General features: G+C 39.3%; 1 long non-coding RNA gene across 1 annotated transcript in view; it reads left to right on the top strand.

Annotated features, from left to right (window-relative positions):
- Positions 1 to 2015: 2015 nt before the first annotated feature.
- Positions 2016 to 21943, top strand: part of LOC122462911 — a 31606-nt gene continuing 11678 nt past the window's right edge. Inside the window, exons 1-2 of the long non-coding RNA XR_006285813.1 lie at positions 2016 to 2078; positions 5932 to 6089. This is a non-coding gene — a long non-coding RNA (uncharacterized LOC122462911). The remainder of the gene's footprint in view (positions 2079 to 5931; positions 6090 to 21943) is intronic.

Below are 21943 nucleotides of genomic sequence, written 5' to 3'. Positions count from 1 at the left end.
CTTGCTGGGAATGACCCACTCTGCAATGACCAAACAACCTTGGTTTAAAAAAAAAAAAAGTCAACTCTTCTGCTTCTGATGCACAAAAGGGAATAAAATCCAGCATATGCTTTCTCTCTCTTAAAGTATGTCTACACTGCAAGTGAAGGTGTGATTGAAGCACATGTAGGCATTACCCATGCTAGCTTTAATCTAGTTAGCACAAGTAACAGTAGAGAAGACGGTGGCATGAACTTTGGCATGGTCTAACAACCCAGGTACAAACCCACTAGGGAGTTTGCGTCTGTACTCTGGTTGTTAGCCCCTGCTGCCATATTTTCACTATTATTACGTGTGCTAGCTAGATTAAAGCTAGCATGGGGATGCCTACAATCAGCCTTTCATTTGCAGTCTTGACATACCCTTAGCTGTGGCAGGCTTTGCTGGGCTAACAGGAGTGAAAAGCAGTAAACATTTATTTTAGTGTCAGAGGTGAGCAGATCAGGCTCTGGCTATGTACAAAAGTAGGTCTGCTGAGTAAAAAGTAAATAGCTTCTACTCAGAAAATTGACTCACTTTAAAAAGTACAGCTCCCCTTCATTGTGCAAAACTCCAACTGTTAATTTCAAGAGAGAACACTTTGGTTTAAAAACAGAGAGACAAGCGAAGGGATCATATATCTTAAAACCTTATAGAGCTGTCAAGCTGGTCAGTAAGAGTTTGCCAACACACAATTCAATATCTTGCTGTTACGTTTCCTTTTTATTGTTTTCATCGCCAAAGGACCAGACTTTACAGAATTAAGATGATTAAGCTTTAGAGAGGTTTATAATGAACATACAAAAATGTAACAATGTTTGGAACTCAGGTGTGGAGAAGGGCTCTTGGGAAAATACTACCAGGCTGTCTGATGCCATCGAGAGCACATTCAAACTTTCTTTTAAAAAATTGTGAGGAGGGATTTTCCTAATATAAGCTGCTGAATGCAATGTTTAAAGTGACAAGTGGTGATGACAATTAGAAAACGTGTCCAGTCTTTATGGGTGTGTTGCATTTAGTCTATTCTTTTGATCTCTTCGTAAGCAAGATGCATGCTGCTTGTGTATATTCCCTGGCATTTATTTCCATTAGTTAACTCTGGCAGCAGGTGTAAATATTATCCCAGAAGTAAAAGATTCACCTTTCAGTTTTAAGAACCAGTGGTTCATTATTGGAGGGGAATAATGAAACATTATTTTTCTATAACTGGGTCATTGCTTTCTGGTTGAGGGGAATGGAAGCTATTTAGCCAATTGCAGATTAGCTGCAGTAGTTACTCTCATAGCCATTGAGCTGAACGCCAGCTCAGCCATGCCAGTGAAGAACATCGCAGGAGAGACCCTGGGCTGTCTGGGAGGATGGAGCAGGAGGAGATTCATAGACTTTAAGGCTTAAAAAGGGACCATTATGATCATCTGTTCTGTCTCCGGCAGATCATATTAATGTCTTTCATGTCCCAGGGTAATTGTGTCTCCTTGCTCTCTCTTACCCTTTGGGCTTTTGAACCAAGTGAAGCAGTCTAATAGTTTATAGAGAGCATGGAAATGCAGTGTCCTGTCCTTCTATCTGCAGTCAGAAGTTTATGCTTGTCTTAGAGGCCAGGCAGAGAAAATCTGGTGGTCCCAACAGGCAGCCCTGAGCTCCACCATTGTTGAGCAATGAGTAAGTGAAAGTGGAGTAGGGATCAAATGTAACAGAGTCCCTTTCTAGATTTACCCACTCTAGGAATCCTGGATACAGATGCCTCCAAGATAGGATGGGAACCTCCATTGTTATCATTGCACTTTACTTTGCCAAACTAGGTGGGAGACAGGTTAGACTCAATAACGTATCTGACAGTGTAAAAAAAAAAAAAATTCAACATAGGAAGCAAAGTGTGGGCCAGGTCACTAGAGAGGAGACATTTGGAGAAAGGAGGGACTCCATGCAGCTCGACCGTCATTATTCATTATATTAAAATGTAGACTACAGCTTAAAAATGAACCCCTTTATACACAAGGTGGATTTAAACATCTGATGCATGGGATCCTCTGGTCTTCAACTGACATCAGCTTAATGGGGTGAGTGATAATTCAATTGTATAAATATAATTTGGTATTGTTCCTCTCCTCCATGATATCTGTGCCTGCCCTTGAGATCCCATTCTATTCCATATAGGTTCTTACACTACACTCATCACCACAGTATTCTTCAGATCCCACTGCAGCACCTAGCGAGCTCCAACATTCATCATTTGTGCTGGATTATTTTTGTTTTCTTCCTATAGAACCACATTGTTCTCTTTACTTTCAGAATTATATAGCTATTTTGTGCTAATCGGGGCACTGCCTACTTTATTTGATATTACTCTCATTTAGCAATTATTGCAATTATTGCTGACTATAACAAAGCACCTATGTCTTTCTAGCAAGACTTTATCAAACTCTCCTTTCCCATGCAGTCACCCGGAGTAGCCCAAGCACAAGGAGAAAGTATTGACTGTCCATTGAATTAACTTCAATTTGTAAAAGTTATTTAATTATATTTAGGAAAAAAAATAGGTCCTAAATATTTAACCAGCTCCCCTGTTGGTACAAATTGGTCTAGCTTCACTGAAATCAATGGAACAATGTCAGTTTACGTTGGCTCAGGGTTTGGCCTGTTATGTCTACTTGCCATCAAGTCTCGGTTCAGATAGCTATTTTCGGGGTGTGGGGAGGCAAGCGATGACTTTTGCGTATTAAGCAGCCTCACTGACAAATGTTCCATCATAGTTCATCTTTCTTTTATCATTTGGAGATGAACATAATTATCCATATTTATGGATTGGATACTATGTCATTGGAGCAGCTTCTGTGCAAATTGCATCAAGAATGTAATAGCACAGGGCTGTGTGAACATGCAATTACTTGTGTTTGTACTCAGCGCACACTGAAGCTCCACTTACTTCTAGCCCATGCCATCATTTATATTAAATGGTAACATTACCCAAACCAGGGCATTCTTCCCACTAACTGAAATTTGAATACCCTTTTTTAAGCCTCAGGGCTATTCCTCTTATTCACAGAACCTTCTTCACTTCTGATCTACTTCCTGGATGTCTGTGCTCTTATTTGGAATTTTAATCACCCCAAATCATAGTCATGCTGGAGCAGCCAACTAGCTCATGTCAAGAACAAATATTGATAGGAAGTACAAATTTACAGATGAAGAATGAGGCCTATAAAAGGAAATGGTGTTTATATTAAAAGGTCCACATGCAACACATAGTAACTTAAAATGGGCTGTGTCAGGTGAACGGCTCTAAATAGTTAAACAGAGAGCTGTCCTTAGTTGCACCCGGGGTCCACAGTCAGTCCAAGGGTCAAGTAAGTTGTGAAGGTGGCTTAGAACCACCTTTACTTCTCTCCAGCCCCCAGCGCTTCACCGAGCATGAGCTTACCACATCTCAGGATGAAGCCCAAGGTGTGTGTTTTGTTTTTTTACCCAGAAGCATGGCCAAATTTGGGTTGGTGAGAAAGTTCAAGTAGGTGCAAGATGTTGTGTGTCCAAACTAAAAGAGTAGCTGTTAATAGTTTTTGCAGCAGTTGTCACTCAGTGGTGCCTGATTTTTGCTGACAATAGGGTTGTATCTTAGGGTATGCCGACACTGCAATTAAAAACCCGTGGCTGGCCTGGGCTAAGGGGCAGTTTAATTGCAGTATAGGCATTCAGGGTCAGGCTGAAGTCAGATCAACTATTTTAGCTTCTTGTCGACATTTGCAGAAACTCTGAGACATATAATCTGTGAGTTGTAGATCTCACACCAATGTAGATTAACTGAAATATTCTCTCTTTTGTTGCTTCTATGTCTTATTCTGTTGAGTGACGTGAACTGTGGCTGGCAGTGGGGAGAAAAGAAATACATGGAACAAAATTCAGAGTAGCATTAACTTCCTAAACTTTAACACAATAAAAAGTGTACCAACACAAGTGAATTATAATAATCACCCATCCCTGACTTTGATGGATGTTCTCCTCTCAAATTCACCTCATACTGTTTTATGAACTAGATTATTTGCCTAAATCATCAGCCTATGATTGATTAGGGAAGAAAAATGAGTACATAATCACCTCTCCATATCACACTACAAATAAGAAAGTTTTGTTCAACAGGCTGATTAGATTAAAATAAATCTTACATTTAGTCCTGATGAATGCAAATTTTGTACTGAAATGTTGTGCTAAAATCACATAAGCCACTTACCCCATTGTCTTTCAGATAGTTATTTGCCCCCTTCTCCATATTCTTCTCCTTTAAATGCCTTCATGGCTATATCTACTTCCCAAACTGTGCTGTCAAAGAGGCATTGCCTTAGCTCATCAAAATATTGGGAGCAGCAAAATATGTATTATGTGAGTGACCGACAGACAGTAAGCAAGATGCATTTACTTGTTTACTTAAGACAAAACTTTGATGACCTCTTTAGAAGAATTGTACTGTTACCCAGGATTTTAAGGACCCACAGCACGGGCAACTTAACTATTTTACTCCAGGCCGTGTCAGGAATAAATCAATAGGGACACAGCAATTCTGTCTGATCAAGGATTAAATGCAATTAAGCATGCTCTTATCTAACACTGCAGTTTATTATATTTAAGCACACACAGACATAAGCAATGGGTTTAGAACATCCCAGATATTTACCTCCATCTGGCACGGTATTGAGTAATTACCAGTGGATTCGCAGTGGCAAGTCACTCACCCACCAGGGAGAAAAAGTGTCAGGGAAAACATCTCTCAAGATGACTTCAGAGGACTGCTCCAAAATACACTCTATTAGCTAATCTTTTATAACTAACGGCTACAAAACACATAGGTCGTAATGACTCCTACTGGATCATCACTTTTCTAACTTTCAATACACTTTCAATATCAGAGGCATCTGTATTCAAGGTTTTCCAACCACCCACCAAGGTTTTCAGCCTCAGTTGTTTACTTGTCTTTCCCCTCCTCCCATTCTGATTAGCAGAAACTGTAGCTAGTTTTGACCTTGCTTCTGAAACACTGTCTCCAAATTAACACTTAACTGTATGGTGTTCTATTTTATTAATTCAGGGTGGCTTAATGCACATAATATGGTTGTAATTAGCTTGGTCACATTCAGGGGTATACACACCCCTCAAATCCAGGGCAACAGTACCTTAGAAGAGATGGGAAAAGTACAGTGAATGTTCTTATTTGCTCGGTCCACATTTTAATATGTGAGAGGGAGGCCTAGGGTGACAAAGAAATTAGAAATCCTAAATCATAATTTCTCCTGGCATCCGAGCTTTGAACTGTCTTGAAGTTATACTGAAGGAAGGATGATTACATTTTGAAACTTGTTTTATGTAGAATATATATATATATATATATATATATATATATCCTGTTGGAGGGGTGTGTTTGTTTGTAAATTAAAACATAAGGTTAAAGTGGAAATCTTTTGCAGTGTCCTCTGATTTCTAGGAAAGAACTTGGGGAGATTTTTTTCTCTTACAGACCTTTGAGGTGTTCTATATTTTGGTGAATAGAAGTAATCTATAGCGATTTATCTATCTGAAGGTGAAGGAAAAAAATACCTATAGCCCCGCCAGGGGTTCTGCCAAGTAAAGGTGATTAAAGAAGGGGGGGGTGATTCTACATGAAAGAACTTTATATTTGAAGAGAAATATGCAGTCAAGAAACAAAAGTCAGATTCAACTCAAAATACACCCCGCCTTAAACACCAGGGAAACACTGACTCGAGAAAGTTTTGTGAAAAATGTAGTACCTCAGGGACAGGTCCCTGTCTTTACCTGAGTCTTCTAAAGCATTGTGAAAGCTTCGCAAATAAAAATAAGTTGGCAGTGTGAATATGGAGAAAATAAATGGTAGGAAGTGTTTATACTTTCATTCTCTAAATGAGGGAGACAAAAGTCTGCTGCAGGAGAAGAGAAAAAACTTTGGGGAAACACCAGCTTCATCAGCAGCTAATAATGAAACAGAGTAATTTATGGGGTGAACATAATGAAAAGAAGGCAGAAAAGAAGTATGATGAAGTGTCCACTCAGCAGTGTTTTCCCTGAGTGTGAGTGTCATGATGAGTTTTCATAGGCTGGATTGCCATTCCCAAGGCAAATCCTTCTATCTGCAGAGTGCTAGCCACCTTACCGGATCAAGCCCTTTCAGAGCTCTGAGAATGAAAGAGTTAATGAAAAGTTAATAAAGAAAATATGCTTACAGAGTATCACATCTTTATCAATCAACTGGAAATTATCCCTTGAACTATTTATTAAAATTCCCCTTTAATCTTTTCTATTAATAGAAGGGAAATAATGGACTGGAATGTTTGATACAATTTTGCAGCTGAAAAATAGCAACCTGTTATCCCCTTTTAATGAATCCAGCCTCGTGAGGTGTGCCTTGGAAAAGACAGACTTATTAATGTCTCTGTGCTGTAGATTGACATGGCACATCATTAAAGCGCAGACATAGTCATTACTTTGTGCCACAGTGCTTTGCATTATTAATGTTCCCAGTGCTGTGGGGACACAGGAAATGCATCAGTGCTCTGTGCGTTTCTAAGCGCCATGATGGATTACAAAGGAGATGCCGAGATTCAAAGCCTAGTACATTTGGCCTTTTAAAGTGATTTCCTTCAGCTCCTCCTTGGGTCTCATCTTGCTATAGTACCATATGGGAGTGCCAATGAAACCAATGGGAGATTTGAGCACAAACTGATGACGGTATATAGTCCTTAAGTACTGTGTTAAAGTAATAACATTAAATAAGACTTATTTAAGAAAAAACCTGAGTTAAGACCCAGGGATTCAGCAAAGCACATGATATCAGTGAGACTACTTACATGCTTAAAGTTAGGTATTTGCATAAGTGGTTTGCTGAATTGGAGTCTAAGCTAGAGGTGTGTGAATGACTGTCTTGGTTTTGTTTTTGTTTTGTCCCCTGCTTCAGTGGCCAAACTAAAAAAGCTGAAAAAAATTCATGAAACATTTTGGTTTTGAGGGTTTTTTACCCTTTTTATTAAAATTGAAATAAAATTAAAAACAAAAAGTTGTTTTGCATTGAAAAATAAAAAACATTGTTTAAAAATGTCAGTTTCAATTTTTTCAGAATTTTTTTCAGTAAATTCAACAAATTCATGAAATGTGTGTCAGTTGATCTGAATCTACATTTTTCAGCATAAAAAGGTTTCATGTGAAAAATTGCACCCAGGTCTACCGTACTTTAAAGAAATCCACAGAAATTCAGCAGCAGGCTTCTTAGTCCATCGTGAATTTATCTCATGTTTACTGGTAGGTATAGTACACAGCAAACACAACGTAGTACATAAGATAACTACCTCATCTGAGACAATCAGACATACTCTAATATGTGTGGCTACTGTGAGTAAGCACCACTCCCCTATCCTGGAGGCATTCAGAACGGTCTAACTACTGTATATCATAGACCCTATGCTGCTAACAGCTAAATGAATTTCTCCTTGAGCTCAACTGTTTGGTTGAGGTGTTTGCATTTGGAGCAGGAAGATCAGAATTCTCTCCTAGGTTTCATTATGCAGTTCTGAGCAGATGTAATGTGCAGCACAGTGTGACAATGGTGCTAGGTAACTGTAGATTTGTAACTCTACTTTTGGTAATATTAAAGTGTAGATTTTTGTGACCTACTTACCTACCTAAAGATACAGGCAAGTGTTTGGTTTGTTGAGCTACAAAGGTTGTACAAATATTATTGACTGAGTTTTACTTTTCAATATTTAACTTCAATATACTGTACTTTGCTGACCAAGTTAGCTGCTTATGCAAAGTTCTTATCCCTGACCCTTGCTGCAGGTCTGCATTCATTCTTTTCTTGCAAAACTCCCTTTGACAATAAAAGTTTGATGCATGGAAGTGAGAATAATGTACATTAGAGGCATGTTGTGTAGAACAGAAAGAGGAGAACGGGGCCCTTAATGAGCATGAAGGAAGTGGAATATATTCAACTGAAGTTGTGCATATGCATTTGGTTCTGCATTTTACATAATTTCAAAAATGACAGTTACATATTCAACTTTTTGAACTTTACACATTAATTGTCCGTTTTACTGAAGTACATCAGCAATTAAGCTATACTTCGACATTTTGTGATATTTATTCTTTATGCAAATACACTTCCAGGGCCAGATCCTCAGCTAGTGCAACTGGCCGTAACTGCATGGAAGTTAGTGATGCTAGACTGATTTACGCTAGCTGAAAATCTGGCCCAGACCAGAGTGCAATGTTCTGTTTCCAGCTATTTCTTTCCACTGCATATTAATTTTAAAAAATTACTGTCGTGTTCTTTTTAACTGAAAGGCATTAATTTGCATATGGATTTAATTGCTTCATATTGCCATTGTAAAGAAAAATTAAAATGACTAAAATACTGAGGGGAGCAAGATCGTGTAGATTTACTGGGCGGGGGAAGGGGGGGAGAAATAAGAGGAAGTGGAAATTCTGTGGCATGTTTGTCATACCACTGCATGGCTCCCCACATCCCAGCTCCACAAGGTAAAAACACTGGGGCTGAGGAAGTGGAAAAACCATGAGCAGATATGGAGATGGAGCATGCTCTGTGACCTGCTCCTTTCCAGATCCTACATTATCTGTGCAACACTAACTTCCACCAAGGACCTTGTCATGGCTTGCACTGAAAAGCTACAGGAATGCGGCCTGACTCTGGTGGTCCCAATGGATTTCTGTCCTCCAGAAGTTTGGAGGTCCACAGCCTGAGGAGACCTTTGGTAAGGACAGGCATGATGTGAACTTTGCAGATTGTCCTTGGCCCTGTGTCACCTTCTCAGCTTTATTTTTCTTTCTGAAAATGGGTACATTCTACCCTAATGTACAGTTTAGCTAGGATGTTCAGAGGTATCCAGAGTAGTTAGGCACCCAGCTCCCACTGACTTTTTTTACCTTTGGTTATTTTGATTAATCCTGATTATTTCAGCAGTAATGCAAAAGCAAGGAGCTCCCCAAACCACTGGCTTGTATTGCTGTCAGCTCTAATTGACTAGATGGCAACTTCAGACCTGTGTTATCTCCCATGATTCTAACCACGCAGCGGGTAGTAAATATTCTTTTCAGTTTAATGCACTGAATGAAATTTGTATGCAAGTATATTAGCAAAGCTTGTAAACACTTGACTGAACTATGCAGCTCAATTAGCAAAGAATAATGGGGCAATAAGTAAAGTGTATGCAGTTTCATCAAGCCTTCATAGCTCGGTAAAGTCTATAGCACAATCAGGAAAGCACAAAGAGCTACTGTCAGTGTATCTAACTGAATGTTTGCTTGTTACCATTGACGGGATCAAAAAGAGTGTGCCAGGCAATCAGGAAAATGAGTAGTGGCATCAATATGATCTACAACTCAATCAGGTGCTTATACTTATGAATTAGCAAAGTGTGACACTTCATTTAATTCAGACTATAGAAACGTAACACCTGAAGCAGGCCATCGGATTACTGTAATGTGCCGCTTGATCACTATCAAACAGCATCCAAACAGCTCCTTTAGTAAAACTATATACAGCATAATTTTTAAATTAAGTAAAAAGTAAACTGGTAAAAGCAACACCACGATTAGCATGTAAATATGTATAGTCTGAGGAATCTGTGTCCTGGATCTCAGGCAGGCTTAGCCTATGGTTTAAGGCCAAGACTCATAAACCGTTCTCATGAGATTGTAGACAAAAATAGTGGAAATCATGTGAGAAAAGCTGATCTTTTGCAAGACTTCTGCTATCTTCAGCTGCTTCTAAGCCTCTTCCAGAAAATAGGTCCTTCTCTGGCTTACTGAGATGAGATCCAAGACATCAACATGCATTTGTGGGATTTGGATCTGAGTTTCCAGTACGTGGTCTTCTTTAATGTAAATTTTTGTCCAGTGAACTGCCCTGCTATTCTGCAGTGCAGCATTAGGGTCAGTTCTACAAGACAAGACAAGAAATTGAATTTCGTTGAAGTGGAGTCAGAACAATACTAGTGCAGGTTGTTAAGAAAGGCATACCTACCAGAGTCTACGGCCAGGCACAGATGAGAGAAAAAAATGACCATGGTAAAAGGTGAGCTTCTGCATTCCACAGTTAATGGTCTCTGAAAGTCATGTTGTTAGTGCTACAAAGAAGAATGTAATTGGGGATGCTTGCCAATATCCCGAGTGTCAAAGTCTGCTTTTGAATTCATATGTGTCGATTAAATTGGAGTCATAAGTACAGCCAACAGCAGAATTTCCTCCTTAAAATATTTATAACTCAGAAAATGCTAGTTGTATTCTCTACCTGTATTAGAACCATCAAGGCTCCCTTAAAGTTTCAGTGCAGCAGGTTAGGATATTTTTCTGGATGATATAGGGTATCCAAACAGCTGCCTGTAAAACTTTTTAAATATAAGAACATTTTTATCCTCTGGAGGTTGTGTGGTAATAGTAGGAAGGGAAACATCTACCTGTCTTGATCTGTGTTCCTTATCTAATTAGGTTTCCCTCACTTCACTACTTTGGCACCTTATGTGACCTGAATATGCAACAGTTCTAAATTTCTCAAAGAAAGACCTCCTACCCCTTCTGTTTTATAAAGCCTTCTCAAAACAGAGAATGTCTTATTGCCCTTATATAAATCCATGGTATGCCCACATCTTGAATACTGCGTACAGATGTGGTCTCCTCATCTCAAAAAAAGATATACTGGCATTAGAAAAGGTTCAGAAAAGGGCAACTAAAATGATTAGGGGTTTGGAACGGGTCCCATATGAGGTGAGATTAAAGAGACTAGGATTTTCAGCTTGGAAAAGAGGAGACTAAGGGGGATATGACAGAGGTATATGAAATCATGAGTGGTGTGGAGAAAGTGAATAAGGAAAAGTTATTTACTTGTTCCCATAATAGAAGAACTCGGGGCCACCAAATGAAATTAATGGGCAGCAGGTTTAAAACAAATAAAAGGAAGTAGTTCTTCATTCAGCGTACAGTCAACCTGTGGAACTCCTTGCCTGAGGAGGTTGTGAAGGCTAGGACTATAACAGGGTTTAAAAGAGAACCTCCATGAATTTATCTAGTTAAGTCCATTATTGGCTATTAGCCAGGATGGGTAAGGAATGGTGTCCCTAGCCTCTGTTTGTCAGAGTGTGGAGATGGATGGCAGGAGAGAGATCACTTGATCATTACCTGTTAGGTTCACTCCCTCTGGGGCACCTGGCATTGGCTACTGTTGGCAGACAGGATACTGGGCTGGATGGACCTTTGGTCTGACCCAGTATGGCCATTCTTATGTTCTTAAATGGGTTTCATTTCAGTGCTTGTTTCCAGGAGATAATGTTGTTGGGCCATCATGTTGCATCATTATTATGGGAATGTCTGCTTAAAGGATGTGTTTACCACTTTGCCTTAAAATTGGCAAGACTCAAGCCCATTTCTCTAAACGTGTGCACACTGTTCACAGGAACTCATTGAAAAATGCTCTATCCAATGTCCCGGAAGATTAGACCCTTTACAGAGTCACTCTCTATCTGCCATGATAGGTTGCAAAGGCAAAAGCAATCTCTGAGACAGCTTGGCTTTTGTTCATTGAGGTCTTTTAAAAATGAAAACAAGGACCTTTCAGTGGACTAAGATTCAGATTATATATACATATATATATATATATATATATATATATATATATATACATTGGATACATACATATATATACTACTGTATTGGAGTACCGGTATACTATTTCATACTTTATTCATTTAATTGTATTCTAATTCTTTGAAAATTGGTATTCCATTGGTAAGTATAACTCTTAGATAACCAGAATTTTTGATTAACCGGCACACACCCCATTCCCCCAACATGCCAGATAACAAAGCTTTTACGATATATATATATATATCATTTTTTTCTCTCATCTCATATACATATATGTGTATATATGAGATGAGAGAAAGAAATGATATATATATCGTAAAAGCTTTGTTATCTGGCATGTTGGGGGAATGGGGTGTGTGCCGGTTAATCAAAAATTCTGGTTATCTAAGAGTTATACTTACCAATGGAATACCAGTTTTCAAAGAATTAGAATACAATTAAATGAATAAAGTATGAAATAGTATACCGGTACTCCAATCCAGTAGTAGTACTGCACTGCAGAGTGGTTGGTTTCTTGAAGCACTTAGGTGAATTCAGGTAAAGTATAAAGGTATACAGTAGGTTATTTTAGGACACTACATATCACTCTGGGCAGTGCATGGCATACACCCAGATCACTAAAAATACACTTAACACTAAAACTATACTGAACATAATTTAATGTTTCTTTCATCATTCAGAAGGCACTTCAGGATCTTGCAGTGCCACAGGGTCATCATTATCAACATCAATTATCATTGTAGATGTCGAAGGTGTAGGACAGTGTTTCCCAGATGTGGGACGCCGCTTGTTCAGGGAAAGCCCCCGGCGGGCCCGGCCAGTTTGTTTACCGGCCAATGGGGGCTGTAGGAAGCGGCGGCCAGTATGTCCCTCAGCCCACACCACTTCCCGCAGCCCCCATTGGCCGGGCACAGCGAACCGCGGCCAGTGGGAGCCACGATCAGCCGAATCTGCGGCTGCAGCGGGTAAACAAACCGGCCGGGCCCGCCAAGGGCTTTCCCTGAACAAGCAGCGTCCCAAGTTTGGGAAACACTTTTGTAGGAGATTGGGCTGAATCTGTAAGGACCTTATGACACACCCTGGAAGCTGCTTTTTTGAATAAATCCCTGATATCAGCCTGCTTGCTTGTCTTCTGCCTCTTTTGCATAAAAGTAGAGTGCAGAATGTGCAATTGCATCACCTCCTGGACAATATACTAGTCCTGGTTACTAGATTGAAGATTTGTATTGGGAGAGATCAGAAATGCCAGTTAATAGAGCTTCCTGGTTGATAAAGTGGAGGATAACATACAGCTTTTACTGTGTGTGTGTGTGTGTGTGTGTGTACACAAAGCCTGTAATGTTTGTGTTTTTTATTTATATTTATATATATATATAAACATTACAGTCTTTGTTGATGCTTTTATATGAGGATTCCCATAGCAGATGTTCTGTAAGCACTGGATTTTTCTGGTTGATGGCAGGAGATTAGGAGGGATAGGGAGAGATTAATAAGAATACTAAACAAGCCTAAATCTTGTGCTCTTTGAAGAGGTTTCCTTGCGTCTTTGAAGTTTTAATGGGTCTTAATGCAAAGCAATGTCTTCTTACACAAAACTAAATTCTTTAATGTAACTTTAAATCTAGAGCCACTTGTTGTCAAAGCTTTCATATAGAATCTTATCCTCTCATATTTTATTTAAAATATTTTTAAATGTAATGATACAGAATATATTAATTGATCAATAGGCTGTCTAGGGACACATAAAGCTTCTTATATTGATCTAACTGCTCAACTAGGTGATTATGGGTAGAGAAATCGATATGGTATCTTGCCAACTAATCTTCATCGATGCCGGGTTAAGTTAAAGAGCTCCCACTTAAGGCTTGATATATGTTCATTCACCTGGACAGTAGTTTTTTCAAAGTATCATTCTGTTGTATATAGAAAAAATGAAGCTATGGTATCAAGTAAAATTAAATCCAGTAAAGTCAATATGAAATACTTCGGTGTATACAGTTTAAATGGAAAGCATACCGTAAATGCCTAACATTATCATAGGGACTGGGGAACAACTAGTTCAGAAATAACAACTGCCCCCTTCTTTGCCCCCTTTCTAGGTTGGTAACCTACATCAAGCCTTTCTAAAAATTCCAGAATGTGAGGTTAGTGAGGTAATGTCTTTCTTTTATTGGCCCAACTTCTGTTGATGAGAGAGACAAGCTTTTGAGGCACACAGAGCTCTTCTTCAGGTCTGAAGCTTGTCTCTCTCACCAACAGAAGTTTGGTCCAATAAAAGATACTATCTCACTCTCACCATCTCTCTCTAATACCTATCTGCCTACTCCAGCCATAGCTACCAGTTAATGTGCAGTTCCATGGCTTATCCCCAGCATTTCTTGAGGCAGAGTGGTGTGACTATACACCAATGTTTACGAGTGACTGCAAATTACTTATGAATATGCAAATTAGCTAATCGACTACTTTGAATAAAATATCAATGTGGATCTCCATAAAAGTTGTGAGCTCTGCTGGTTCCGATCTCACTTACACTTGTGTAAATCAGGAGTAATTCTGAAGTCAATTAAATATTTCTAGTGTAAAAACAGAGAATTCAGGACCTAGGTTTCATTTTTTACCTCCTATTTTGTCTTCATTGAATGTTGTCACCTCTAACAAACTGATCATGAATCGCTAATATTTTTTTCTTAAAGCCTCAGCTCCTGGAGTCTTGGCGCTCATTTCAGCTTTCATTTAAAAAACAAACCTTCTAGCCCATGTGCTTACGGAGAAAAACTTGAAGATGTACTCCTAATGTCTCAAAACCAGAAGGAAGATTTAAAAAATACCCAAAAAATATTATTTTTTAACATTTCATGATTTGGCGGGGGGGTGCAGGCTTGGTAACTTGATTTTTTTTTTTCATCTGTAGGGTGCATTCATCAGACCTGTATTGACTAAGGATGAGAGGGCTCAGTACTTAAAACATTATTGAACTTGAATGTCTAAAAATGTGCATACAACAACTGTGTGTCTGATTTCAGTGTGCAAATATCACAGTTTTAGTTGCAAACTGGGTGTTGCTGAATACGGTTGATCTGTTATGCATCCAATTGGCCAGCTGTAGACGCAATCAAATAATTACTTCAGAGAAAACAGGCAGAGATATACTCACTTCTATGCAATTATGTGTCACCCTTAATCACACCCTTACGTTTCCTTCAGTTTAAACAGTGTTGCCAACTCTTGTGATTTCATCATGAGTCTCGTGAGATTGGGTGTTTTTCTTAAAACCCCAGCTGCTGGAGTCAGGTGATCACCTGAGAATCTCAGCTTTCATTTAAAAAAAAAAGTACATTTCTAGTCCTCATTGTTGCACAGAAAAGCTTGCAAACATGCCCTTTGTGTACCCTAAATGGCAAATAAAAAGAACCACAAATTTATTTTAAGCCAGTTTCATGATTTGGGAGTGGGGAGGGCTGTCCCATGATTTTTAAATGCTTGCAGTTGGTAAGGTATGTTTTAAATAATATAAATTTCTCTGAGTAACTAGATTTAGATAACTAGGAAGTGGAAATTTGGATTCATATGTGTGGGTGATTCCCTCAGTCAAAGCTATAGATATCTGTCTTGGAGCAGGATGCTAAGGAAAGCAAAACAAAACCTTAAAAATAACTAACCAAATTCATCCCAAGCGTAACTGGGCAGAATCAATAGAGTTGCACCAGGAACCTCACCCAAAGTGTTTATTTTCTTTCATTACTGAAGATCTGTCCTGGTTATGACTGAGCTATATATTACTGCAAATAACATGACACAGTATTGATTGCCAAACACTGTCTCTATTTGATTCTGTGCTCCAGGTGGGCAGGAATTCATTATTTCATATATCACTCTTAACTGGCTGTTGTGATTCCATAAATTCAGGTGGCTTTGCAAAGTTAAGAAGCAAACTTTTTTATTTTTAAAGGATTTTTGAGTGCCTCGTAGTGGCTAATATGACTATTGTGCACTAAGGGAGCAGCTCACTGCCACTGGTTAATTATAATTTATACTGCATAAGGATCCAAAATATCCTAGGTGCCAGACACACAGCAAAGACACAATCCCTGCCAGAGCTTACAGTCAGAAAACTGATTTGTTATTCTGATTTATCTGCCCTTATACCACAGGGCCTTCAAATGGACAGTGCTTTCCAAATCTTTCTTTTTTTAATGCAAGATGGCAGTAGCCAAGGTGCACAGATAGGTGAGCTAAGAAAAAAACTGACTGGCTGACATACACCTCCCTGGCCCATGTCTTCTTCAAAGAGCCTGGTGTTAATAAGGAGAAAAATGCAAAGCTAATGTTTTGCTTTCTTCATTAACTTCACTGCAGAGAGCTTCATTAATGCCTCAGAGAGTCACTCTCATATTTTTGGCTGATTACATTAATGCACAAATTTCTGAAGTGTATTTATAAGCATTTCTATTCTGCTCTGAAATACAAAACTATTTGTTGAACTCTTCAACTATTAAAAGCATTCTATTGTCAAAGCACTGGGAAGATGTTGGTATACCATTAAATTTGCCTTTTTTTTTAATGTTTTCAATTATTCCCTTTAACAGACAGATCTATGTGGGAATTTATTGTTTTGTATAGTTCTACAATTAGTAAACAGTTTTGGTTACCTTCACCCTTTTACTTGGGGGGTGTGTGTGTGTGTGTGTGTGTGTGTGTAATTAATTTAGAGCTCTAGTTAAGCTAACGCGAGTAGGTTAATAGGGTGAAAAACACCTACATCTCAAACACTTGAAATCAGCCCTGATTTCAGTTCAACCACTGTGCATGAACCAGTATTATTTTGCTCAGTTATTTAGTGTTCACCAACATAGAGCAAAAGCATATGTATCCATCTCTATGGAACTTGTCTGAACTAATGTTCATGAGGTGTGCCACAGGATACTTTACTTGTGACCCTCACTGGCTGAGCCTACTCCATGTGATTAAAAGAATCCAGGCAAGCCATTATTCAGGGTATTTTTTAACTGAGCTCTCAGTATCTGTTTCTGTAATGTATCACAAGTATCTGTTTTTGTAATGTATCACATTCAAAAGAATCACTTTTTTTTTTTTTGCACGTAATTAGGAAAATAACAGTAGGGCAGAGGAAAGGGGTGAATTTTGCCTTTGACAAAAATTCCATACCTATCTCATACAGGTGGAAAATCTGTATTTATTTATTTTATTTATTTATTTATTTATTTTACTTTTAGGGCACAATGCAGCATTAATGCTTATCCAAAATATATTCACACTGGTTTATTCCAGAAAATGCACTGTAAATCTTCCAAGGAGCTTTCCGGTACTTCCTGGTGCTGACTGGATCATAAATACAGCAAGAATGGACACTTTTGCAGTATAGTATTTCACTTAAAACTGGAGTGGATAAATCTCCGATATGCTCTTGGGAACAGTCATGCACTGCTCTTTAGGATGGACTAGGTGACTTAATAATGTAGGTCTTTAAGGTGGCTGTGGCAGGGAACATATCTTGCTATGTGGTGGTTTGGGGTTTTTTTTAAGCATCATGAAGATCTCTGGTATTGTATGGAGAACTGAGCCAGCAAATCCTTACTCATTTTAGTAACTACATCTGTCACCCCATTAAAGGCAATGGAACAACTTACATGATTATAGATTACTTATATAAGTAAGGAATGCAAGCTTGCGCCTCCTCCCCCCCGCAAAGATCTTTATTAATTATAAGACTACCACCGTGTTGGCCAACACATTAGGGGTTGAACTGGAGACCTCCAGAGTATATCGCTTGAGCTAAAGCTCTCTAGCTGGGGTATTAACACGCATATCCTCTGCAGATCAGGCCCAGAGGGGGACCTGTCTCACACACTTACCAATGGGTTATGGTAGCTGTTGTGATTTCACTAACTCTACTACTCGCTGAATAAAGGAAGGGTATTCTCCACAGCAAAACCCATGTAGGAGGGTGGAAGTGGAAACCCCACCTGCTCACCTCTCTTGAGTTCAACATCCTGCTAGTAGGGGGTTTAACAGCTGCTACCGGAGCAGGGAGGTGCAAATTGCCAGAAGTGTGGGAAGTAGCTACTTATTTGAGGCACTTCTAACTATTCCTGCCAGTGATCTTGGTAAAATTAATCCGATCCCTAAGCAGAACGTATGCATATTTTAGCAGTTGCTACTGCATATCCTGTGCTTGTCTTATTTTAAATGATAACTCTGTGTCTACAATTAATGGAATCAAGAATTATTTTTAAACCTATATGAAGCAGATGATGAATTCAAACACATTTTCACGTTATTTTCTGTCAGGAAACATCTGTGCAAAAAAAAAAAAGAAGAATAATACTCTCGAATATTGTGTTCCCTTAGTGATGAATGTACTCATGAGAATACAGTACATCCGCAGAATAATTTCATTACATTTTTCGTTTGACTGGTTTGTGCCTGACATTTTCCTCCAAGACGAAAACTACAGGAATCCTCTTTCCTTCTTGGCAAATGCTGCCATTGCTGCTGTATTGTTGAGCCTCGTCAGTAACAATCTTGGCTGCACAATACAACTGAATGGCCATTCAGAGCTGTATCCATATACTGGAAAATTAGGGCATTAGCCCTATGGAAAATGACAATCCATTTTCCAGGCATTGAGGACTATGTGACTTTTAAACCATCTGTTTCAAACCAAGATTATAAAACTAGTTATTCTGTCTCAGTTCCTGTTAATAAGAGCTCATATACATAAATTATCCAAGAGTGAAATTCAGCTCGGGGCAGAATGCCGGAAGAAGGTCTCTGTGCCTCTTTATTTATTTGTATTACCATAACTTCTAGGAGTCCCAGTCATGGGCCAGGACTCCATTGTGCTAGGTGCTGTACAACTTATGTCCTGCTAAAGTAGGATTTAAATGGTATACGGGCCTCAAACAGGGACTGGAATTGGGTGTGCTGCCATTTCTTTCTTTGTTTTTTTAGTTTCCCGCCAGTATTCTCAGTTTCTGACATTGCAACATTCAGGCTTTATTTCTTCCTCCACTATGCTGTGCTCTCTCATCAAGCCCTTTCTAATTTAGAGTTCTCTACGTTCCTAGATACAATCATAGTATAGTGCCCCCTACTGGGAAGCTGTTTATTGTAGCTGCATATGGGGTGAATTTCACAGTTATTTCAGCTCTGAGAACATAAGGTCACTTAACCTCTCTCTTAGCTGTCAAGCATAGACAGTGTCACCGTTTATTAGGAACTCGAGGATATATCCACAAGTGTAAACCTCATGTGTTCACACTGCTGATCAGCAAATTCATCTGACATCTGGCTGTAATCAGCAAGAGCTTGGATGTGTTATGCTGTACTTGCTAGCTGCATATATTTTTTCCAGTAAAGACAACAGGATTCCTTAAGGACACATTAGGTTGCACGATAGACCTCTAGAGCCCTTTGTGTCTTCAGGCTAGTCATTGTTTTCACCACAAAGCTATTAACTACAGCATATGAATAGGAACCAGAAGATTACAGCCATAAGGTTGTGTCAAGAATGCAACCCCTTTTTACATTATTTGAAATATATTTATGTTGTGTCAACTTATATTTTCATTACAAAGTAATTCCCACAAGTCACAGGAACTGAACTGTGAATGCCCCGTGTAGTGTGTGAAAAATGGAAGTATACTTATTACTTAAAGTTTTGATTGACTGACCAGTCCTCTTCTCCTGTCAGGTTAGGTTACCAAGACGAGGCATGAATGGAGGAGTGAGGAGGGGGAATTATATCACACTGCAATGGTTCGACTCTGAGGTGGTCGGAAACTTTCCAAAGGAATGTTTATTCCACACAAAATGCTGATTTGTCAAAATCAAAACACTCTGTGGGGAATGTGTAGATTTTGATGAAATTTCAGTGCAAACCAAGCAGGTTTCTGATGGAAATTTGCCTGGTTTCCTGCCAGGTTGATCTGCTTCCCTGGGTCTTGGGCAGCCTAGGCTTCCAAGTTGTTTGGCAGCCCACCTGGGATGCTGCAGTGCAGCTGGAACTCCCAGGGCTTCAAGGTTCCCTGGTTTCTGGGGCATCTGGCTGCTTGACCAGCTGGCCCAACTCCTTGAAATATATTTTCTGGTCCTCTCTCATTGGAATTGTGCTGGGTACCATTACGTGCTGGAGAAAACATAAAGCCATTGACATTATAAACCCGTGTCCTGCAAGCTGCTGAGCACTCTGGCTCAGGTCCGGCAAAGCACTTAAACAGTATGCTCAACTTTAATCACATCTATAGTCCCATAGACTCTACTCACATGCTTAAAATTAAGCCTGTATTTAAGTGCTTTGATGGATCAGGACCAGAGTTCAGCAGCTTGCTGGATTGAGTCTGTGTGATCCTAAGCACCTCTGTGATCCTAAACACCCTACACCTTACTGTAATAAATTTTGTACAAAATATACCTTGTAAGGTGTCAATGGAAAGCTCGTGACTCACTGGTTTTTAATATCATCACGTCATGTAGGTGCAAGCATCCGATGCCAAGTTATGGACATAAACTGAAATTATAATTCTTAAGAATGTGTTCGACAGTCGAGCAAGAATGTCCCCACCCTAAGAAAGCAATCTGGTTTCCCCACCTGGGAGTTACTTCCATAGTGCTTTGAAAGACATATTGTGTAAACAGACCCATCAAGCTAACAAGGGGTGGAAGCAAACCTCAGCTATTGTGGCAGGGAAGGAGATTGACAATCACATGTCTAAAGTTCATTCAGGTGTACTGGAGGGAGACAGGAACTAAATAATTTACATTTTAGTAGACATAACTCCAGCAGGAGATTAAGCAGTCAGAAACTTCCTTCAAGACAGACTCCATGTTGCCTACCTCTCAGCTGGAAATTGACTTTTATCTGGAGGTATCCTGAAGAATCATTTCAAAGATTCATTTCACTCTGAAAGAGGGGGACCGAGAAACCCTAAGTTATCTATCTTTCACCTAAGGAGACAATGGTACCAGTCCTTTGATTTTAGGGGATAGTTCCAGAGTGAGAAGTTTGGTCTGTCATCTTGATGGTAACATGTGGTGAGGATTTTACCTTGAACCAAGTCTAGTTTAAGATTTAATTACTTGAAGGTATGTTATCTTTATTTCTCTTGTAACCATTTCTGACTTTAATCCTTAGACTTGTACTCACTTAAAATCTCTCTCTTTGTAATAAAGTAAATTTGTTTTATTTTTAATCTAAACCCATCCAGTGCTGTGTTTGGACTGAACTGTTTGATAACTTCCATCAAAGTAACAAACTCTTGAATATTGATTCTTTAAAAGAGTAATGAACCTTAACATTCCTCTGATTGTTCTGGGACAGGCCTGGATATTTCAGAAAACACATTTTTGGGACAATTCAGGGCTAGGGAGAGTGTGGCGTCACCTTATCAGTTGTTAAGCAAAGCAGATGGAGAACAGTGGAAGCTGTGGTATTGCAGGCAGGCTTCTGGATCCAAAGGGTTGGAGTCATCACGGCTGCCCAATACATAAACATAATGCCTACTTGTGGACTGTGGGCATCCCAGGCAGAGAGCTACAGTAGCAAGGCATTGTAAGGCATTCAGGGTGACGGGTAAGAGGTGACACAACTCTTCGCTGGTCTGGATAACACTCCAGAATGTGACAATCTGTAGTTACATCTTTTTCTGATGGTGTGAGACAGAAATTGTTGAACAGGGAATTGACCTGTGTTGGGGCCATTTTCAGTAGTGTTATGAATTGGAAATAGTACCAAATATCACAACAACTCAAAAAGTCTTACAACTCTAGCACTGTAACATTACGATCCTCCAATGCTATCGGTATTCAAGATCTGTTGTCTTTGGATGATCTTACTATAGAGATGGGTTGTTTTTCTTCAGGATGGGTGACTGTCATCATTTGGGCTTCTGAGGGTTTTTTTAACCAGTGGAAATCTCCCCAGGAGTTGGGGTGGAGGTCAAGCTAGGTCAGGTTCCTAAACTACTACTTCGAATGGCCTCTGCGCTTTCCTGCTGGTGGGACAAAGGAACCTGAACCAGGAGCTTCCAGAATCTTCCCCAACCACCCCTCAGTTCTTTCTACTGGCTGAAACTGGAACTATTGCAGGTTACACACACGTTGTCCTCAATGCTTTCCTCACCAGTTTTTTTTTCTGATTATTTGGGGGCAAATTTTGTTTATAGCTAGTTTGTTAGTGTTTCCTTTTAAAAGAAAAGGGGACACTCCCCCTTTTTCTAGCCTCAAACCCCTCTAGGATGGGAGGGGGAGTGAG

The sequence above is a fragment of the Chelonia mydas genome, chromosome 14, assembly GCF_015237465.2.
Source record: "Chelonia mydas isolate rCheMyd1 chromosome 14, rCheMyd1.pri.v2, whole genome shotgun sequence".
Taxonomy (NCBI): domain Eukaryota; kingdom Metazoa; phylum Chordata; order Testudines; family Cheloniidae; genus Chelonia; species Chelonia mydas.
Note: the sequence above shows the minus strand (reverse complement) of the source record. Positions and strands in the feature narration are given on the sequence as shown.